Source organism: Symphalangus syndactylus, chromosome 22, assembly GCF_028878055.3.
Source record: "Symphalangus syndactylus isolate Jambi chromosome 22, NHGRI_mSymSyn1-v2.1_pri, whole genome shotgun sequence".
NCBI lineage: Eukaryota > Metazoa > Chordata > Mammalia > Primates > Hylobatidae > Symphalangus > Symphalangus syndactylus.
This window is the reverse complement of record NC_072444.2, coordinates 42,812,706-42,820,167: the sequence shown is the minus strand read 5'-3', so window position 1 is coordinate 42,820,167 and position 7,462 is coordinate 42,812,706. Positions and strand designations below refer to the sequence as shown.

Sequence of the window (7,462 nt, the reverse complement as noted above, 5' to 3'; positions counted from 1 at the left end):
AAAATGATTGCTACAGACAAGCAAATCAACATATCCGTCACAAACACAAGGTTACCTCTTTTTGGTCTATGTGGGTGTGTAGTAAGAGCACCTAAAATGTACTTTCTTAGCAAATTTCCATTATGCAGCACAATATTATTGACTATAGTTCTCATGTTGTACATCAGATTTCTAGGCTTATTCATCCTGGATCAATGCAGCTTTATACACTTTGATTTATGTCTTTCCATTTAACTCTTCTCCCATAACCACCATTCTACTCTGTTTCTATGTATTCAACTCTTATTTTTTTAATATGCATTTACAGTTATAAAATTCTCTCTTAGCTGCATTTTATAAGTTTTGGCAATTTTTTCTTTCATTGGCCATCCATTTCAAAGTATTGTCCAATTTTACTTGTGATTTATTGTTCAATTTGTTGGTTATTTAAGAGTATGTTATTACTTGCCACATGTTTGTGAATTTACCAAATTTTCTCCTGTTATTGATTTCTGATTAATTCCTTGTGGTGGGAAAACATACTTGTATAATTACAGTTCTTTTAAATTTATTGAGGCTTTTATGTAGACTAGCATATGGTTTATGCTGGAGAATATGTCATATGTTCTTGAAGACACTGTATATCTTGCTGCTGTTGGGTGGGACGTTCTGTCAGTGTTTGCCAGCTCCATTTGTTTTTTAATGTTGTGCAGGTCCTCTACAGTGTTGCCTTTCTTTGCTGATCTTATGTTTAGTTATTATAGCTATTATTGAAAATGGATTACTGGAGTCTCCATCTGTTGTTAAATTGTCCATGCCGTTCTTCAATTGTCAGGTTTTTTTCTCCTATATTTTGGGATTGTATTGTTTGTTAAGTGCACATATATTTGCAATTGTTAGATCTTCAGTCAATCAATCTTGACTGATTATTTTTTCTTTTTTTGACAATTGGTATTTAGTTTTTATTTCATAATCATAAACTTAAGTCTGCAATCCAGCTAGGCATGGAAGGGAACAAGAAAAACATGGAACCCAAAGGGAACTGCAGCTAGAGCACAAAGATTCTAGGATAGTGTGAGCAAATGGGGTGGAGGGGTGCTCTCCTGAGCTACTGAAGGAATGGTCTGGTGGTTAAGATAAAACACAAGTCAAACTTATTAGATTTGTCCATAGTCAGCAATGGTGATCTTCTTGCTGGTCTTGCCATTCCTGGACCCAAAGCCTACATGGCCTCCACAATATTCATGCCTTCTTTCATCTTGCCAAAGACCACATGCTTGCCATCCAACCACTCACTCTTGGCAGTGCAGATGAAACCTGGGAACCATTTGTGCTGGGTCCAGCATTTGCCATGGCAAGATGCCATGACCTGTGTGCTTTAGGATGAAGTTCTCATCATCAAATTTCTCCCCGTAGATGGACTTGCCACCAGTGCCGTTATGGCGTGTGAAGTCACTACCCTGATACATAAACCCTGGAATAGTTCTGGGAAAGCAGGAACCCTTATAATCAAATGCTTTCTCTCCATTCCTCAGAGCACAAAAGTTTTCTGCTGTCTTTGGAAACTTGTCTGCAAACAGCTCGAAGGAGACGTGGCCCAAGGGCTCGCTGTCAATGGCAATGTCGAAGAACACGGTGGGGTTGACCATGGCTGATAGTACAGGGCTCCTGGTGGCAGCGGCATTAAAAAGTCTTTAGTAACATTTTTGTTGAAGTCTATTTTGCCTGTTGTTATTATAGACATTTCAACTTTCTTTGCTTATTGTTGGCATGTTACATTATGTCTCATGCTTTTACTTTCAGTCTGTTTATTTCTGTTAATCTAAAGTGTGTCTCTTGTAGAAGGAATAGACATAGACATTGTTTTCATTTTTTATGCATTGTGTAAAACTATTTTTTAGAATGTTTAATTCATTTTCATTTAATGTCATTACTGATAAGGTAAAATTTACTTTTATCATTTTGTTATGTGTTTTTTATCTGTCTTATTTCTTTGTTTTTCTATTGCTGCCTTACTGACTTCTTTTGTCTTAAGTAAAAATTTTCTAATGTAGCATTTCGATTCCCTTTTTGTTTCCTTTATTATGAGTTTTGAGTTAGTCTTAATGGTCACCCTGGATATTACAATTAACATCTTAATTTATAGCAAACTAACCTGAATTAATACTAACTTAATTCACTTGTATATTGACAGTTTGCTCCTGTATAACTTCATTTCTTCTCTACTGCTTAGTGCTATTATTGTTATACAATTACATCTTTATGCAGGCTAAATTAATCAACACAGCATTCTAATAATTGCTTCACACTGCTGTCTTTTACATAAGACAGGAGAAGAATTACAGAAAAATACATTCTTTCTTTCTGACTTGCATGACTTTTATTTCTTTCTCTTGCCTAATTGCTCTGGCTAGAACTTCCAGTATACGTTGAATGGAAGTGGCAAGTTAATATTTTTGTCTTTTTCCTCGTCTTAGAAGAAAAGCTGCTGGATTTTCACTGTAGAGTAGGATGTTAGATGTGGCTTGTGATATATGACCTTTATTGTGTTGAGGTATATTCTTTCTGTACCTAATTTTTGAGAGTTTTTTCTTTTATCCAGGAATGATGTTGAATTTCATCACAAAATTTTTCTGTATCTTAGATGATCATATAATTTTTTTTGAGACAGAGTTTTTTTAACATTCTTTCAATATGATATATCACATTTGTTCATTTGCTTATGGTAAACTATCCTTGCATCCCAATAATAAATCCTACCTGATCATGATGTATGATCCTTTTAATGTGTTGTTGGACTTGGTTTGCTAGTATTTTGTTGAGGATTTTCTGCATTTTGAATCTTACTTTTGGGTATTTATCTGAACAAAATAAAATCAGGATCTCAAAGAGATGTCTGCACTCCCCTGTTCGTTGCAGTACTATTCACAATAGCCCAGATATGGAAACAGCCTAAACATCAGTTGATGAATGAATTGATAAAGCCAAATGTGATGTGTATGGAATATACATTCTATTCAGCCTTAATAAAGAAAGAAATTCTACCATTTGTGACAACACAGATAAACATGGAGGATATTATGCTAAGTAAAATAAGGCAGATACAGAAAGACCAATACTTCATGATCTCACTTCTATGTGAAATTTTTAAAAAGTTGAACTCATGGTAATAGAATAGAATGGTGGTTGTCAGGGGCTGGGGGTGGTAGAATGGGGAGATGTTGGTCAAAGGGTATAAACCTGTAGTTATAAGATGAATAAGTTCTGGAGGCCTAATGTACAGCTGGGTGTCTATAGTAATAATAATGTATTGTCTGCCTGAAATTTGCTGAGAGTAGGTCTTGAGCATTCTCACCACGCACTCAGAAAAGACAACTCTGTGAGGTGGTGGAGGTGCTGATTAGCTTGATTGTAGTAAGTATTTCACAAGGTATACACATATCAAAACATCACACTGTATACCTTGAATATATACAATTTTTGGCTTTCAATCATACCTCAATAAAGCTGAAAAATATATTTATGCTGTTCTTTATATTTACACATAAAATGTAGGTATTTTGCTGGTGCTCTTGTGTCCTTTGTGGACGTCTGAGTGACTTTATAGTATGCTTTCAAAGTAGCCTGAATTACTCCCTTTAGTACTTCTCTGTAGGGCTAGTGAAAAATTGTGTTTTTGTTTATCTGCGAATGTCTTAATTTTTTCCTATTTTTTGAAAAATATATTTTCTCAGTGGTGAATTATTGGCTTATAGTCTTATTTCCCCAGAACTTTGAATAAGGCATCCTGCTTCCCTCTAGCTGCCATGTCTTTTGACGATGAGACAGCTGTTAATCTTACTGAGGAAGCCTTGTCCATGAGGAGGCCTCTTTTTTTCTCTTTTGAGATTCTCTTGATGGTTTGATGTGTTATGATATGGATCTCCTTGAGTTTATCTTACTTGGAGTTATTGAGCTTTTTAGACACGCCCATTAATGTTTGTCATTACATTAGAAAGATTCTGGCCACTATTCCTTCAAATATTTTTTCTGCATTCCTATCCATCCCCCTGCTGGGATTCTGATTATGTGTATCACAGCTGGTGGATGATGTTCTGATACTCTGTCCCTTCTTCTTCATTCTTTTTCTTTCTCTTCCTTAGATTGTATAATATCATTTGATCTACCTTCAAGTTCACCAATTCTTTCTTCTCCAGCTCAATCTGTTGTTGAGGCCCTCGAGTGATTATTTTATTTCAGTTATTGTACCTTCAATTTTCAGAATTTGTGTTCAGTATTTTGTTATAATATCACTCTGTTAATAATCTTTATAATATCTCTCTTCATTAATCTCTATTTGATGAGACTATTGTCATATTTTTCTTCTATTGTTTACACGTGGTTTCTTTCAGTTTCCTGACCATAGTTGTAATAGCTTATTTAATTGGTTTTTTTTTTTTGAAACCTCAGCATCCTAATAGTAAGTATCTGTTGACTGCTCTCCCCATCCCCGTTGATGGCCCATACTGTCCTGTTTCCTTGTATGTTTCATATAGTTTTGTTGAAAGTGGGACATTTTAGATAGTGCAATGTAGCAACTTTGGAGATCAGATCCCTCTCCCTCCCACCCCAAAAAACAGTTTGTTGTTGCTACTGTTTTTGTTTTGTTTCTATTATTGCTGTTTGTTTATTAAGCAACTTTTCTGCACTAATTCTGTGGAGTCTGAATTCTCTGTAGTGTGCAAGCCGCGAACTCTTTGCTCATTTACTTTAGTGGTCAGGCAATAATTGAACAGAGGTTTCCTTAAATTCCTTGAACTGATAAGCCTTTGCCCCTCTGCGGAGGCACCCTGTGCGATTGCTGAGGCACATGGCAACATGAATACAGTCTGTAACTGCCTGTGCGTGTCCTCAAGGGCAGCCGCAGGTGAGAGCCCAGGGTTTGGCCAGGTCTCACCTGGGCATGCTCACAGCACCCCCCCCACAGAAGCCCTTCCAGGACCCCAGGAATATGTCAGAGCTCCTCAATCCCCTTCATCCTCGGCCCCATGCTGGGCCTTTTGCTCCCTGTGTCTCCCTTTTAATGATTTGGCCAGGATGTCATTTGCCCCACCTGGCATTGCAGCCTCAGGCAGCTGTGACATTTAAGCACATGTCATTCATGGTTTGAGAAATGGCTTGTGAATGGGATTTTTCCACAGACCTGTGAGGTAGGCCAGTTAGTGACGTAACTCTGAGGATGGGACTTTTTGAGACACTCCAAATACAATTTCCCTCTTTCCGATGGTTCCATGGCTGCTGGTTTTCACAGGCACTGTGGCTGTGAGGCTTCCCGGGCCCTCTGAGCTGGGCGAGCAGAATGAGGTGTGGCAGGTTATGTCGCCGCAAGCCCCACTGTTCTGACTGAGGTGCAGTGTTCTAGAATAAATTCTCCTGCAATTGCTGCAAACATGGTTAATTTCCAGAGCTCTACAAAAGTTTATTCGGACAATTTTTGCGAGTACTTTTGATGCTTTATGGAAGGGCTGATTTACGCTAGCTCTCAGTGCACCGTTCCAGAATTCCTACTTTTTTTTTTTTTTTTACCTCATTTCTCCTATAGCACAGTGCCATGCTCGCCAGACCAGTGCCATAAACGATCCTGTGACTGAGGGAGCTGTGGTGTCTCAGCGCGTGCTCAACATCACCAGCTGGTAATCGACTGTCTCTCATATCTGCCTGTCCATCCTCTTTAAAATGTACGATTTGGCCAGGTGCAGTGCTCACACCTGTAATCCCAGAACTTTGGGAGGCCGAGGCGGGTGGATCACCTGAGGTCAGGAGTTTGAGACCAGCCTGACCAACATGGAGAAACCTCGTCTCTACTAAAAATACAAAAATTAGCTGGGCGTGGTGGCGGGTGCCTGTAATCCCAGCTACTTGGGGGGCTGAGGCAGGAGAATCGCTTGAATCTGGGAGGTGGAGGTTGCAGTGAGCCAAGATCGCGCCACTGCGCTCCAGCCTGGGTGACAAGAGCAAAACTCCATCTCAAAAGCAAACAAACAAAAAATGTATGATTTACCCTTCACAGACCAAAAGAGTCCAGTGTCCTTCACCCAGGAGCTACACACATCCCTTCAGGTCCGTGATTCACTTTTGGCTGCTTTACTGGGCTAAATCCAACCCATGACTGTCAATCATAGAGAATCACTGAAGCAACAGCACTGGCTCTTCCTCCAATTTATGTATCTGTTCTGGCTGGTTCTAGTATCCTGGGTATCTTTTTCCTTTTTTTTTTTTTTTTTCCTTTTTTCCTTTTTCTTTACCAATGGTTGGAAATGATGAAGTCAGCATTCTGGCACAGCCATGCCTGCAGCTAAAGTCATGGAAATATTACCCACATCTTATCTAGTAAACACATATTTCATTTCACTCCTGACCTTTCTTTCCCGGGGAACAAAGTCTTAGTGATGCCATATTGCATATTCAGCAGAGTTCCGAGCCGTCCTCAGTCTCTTGGTGAACTTTGCATTAGGGTGTGTGGGTGCAGGGCAAAAGCCCAGCTGTCGAGGAAAGAGACACTCACTAATTCAGGATATTCTCCTCCCAGTTGGAACGGCTTCCTTTCCCCTCTTCTCTGACCTGGGAAGCTGGTGTTACTCAGGCTGTGCTCTGGCCTCTCTGACAAGCCACAGCTTTTATAGGAGTGCTCTTCTCCAGGCAGATTGAGTTCTTTCTCTGGAAAATAGTACTTGGATTTAATTTTGAGTGCAAACATGACTGGTCCCTGCAGCTGAGGGAGTGCAAAGGAGGAAAAGGGTCTCAACATGTGCTCAAGTAAATACCTGCATTAGACAGAACACACTACCCTGCCGAGGAACAAATTCAACCTGGCCACCTCTGTGGCTTCATATCAAGGGCCTATTTCTCACTCGTTTAAATTCTGATGCAATTTTCCAGGAAGCGGTGGCCCATGCAGACGCAGAGATCTAGTTGGCTCCATCTCATGGCTCTGCCATGACAACCCAGGGCCTCACTGTTGCAGCTGTGGGAGGGTGAGGGGGACTCAGGCTCGCTCTTCTGTGCCTCAGCCTGGACTGGCACATGGATGCTGGAATCACCTCTCCTCATGCCCCGCTGCACAGAAGCAGTCACATGGTCCTCCCTTGTAGCACGGCTAGGAGGAGTTGTCTCCCCATGTGCCCAGGAGGAAGAGGAATTTCCATGCGGCTTAGCACAGAAGCCTTATTGCTCCACCCCAGGGTTCACTGTGGCCTTGTTCTTTGACTCACAAACTTGGCTCAGAATATCTGTGAGATCTGACACCACATCTCTCCCGGGCACATTTTAGGGTAAGATTCTCTTCTTTCTGATTTCTTCTCAGTATGAGCCTCTCTATTTAGCATCTTCCAGGAATCTAAGAAAATTTTGGTTTGCTAAGAACTCCCTTATTTTTTGTGTAGTGTTGTGATCTAAATAAGGCCCTCTGAGGACCTTTTCCTTATTTTAAATTCTTTTTCTTAAT

The 7,462-nt window shown here is 40.1% G+C and overlaps 1 pseudogene; it reads right to left on the bottom strand.

The window, feature by feature from the left end:
* Window positions 1–917: 917 nt before the first annotated feature.
* LOC129472166 (peptidyl-prolyl cis-trans isomerase A-like) lies at window positions 918–1,634 on the bottom strand (annotated as a pseudogene).
* Window positions 1,635–7,462: the final 5,828 nt, after the last annotated feature.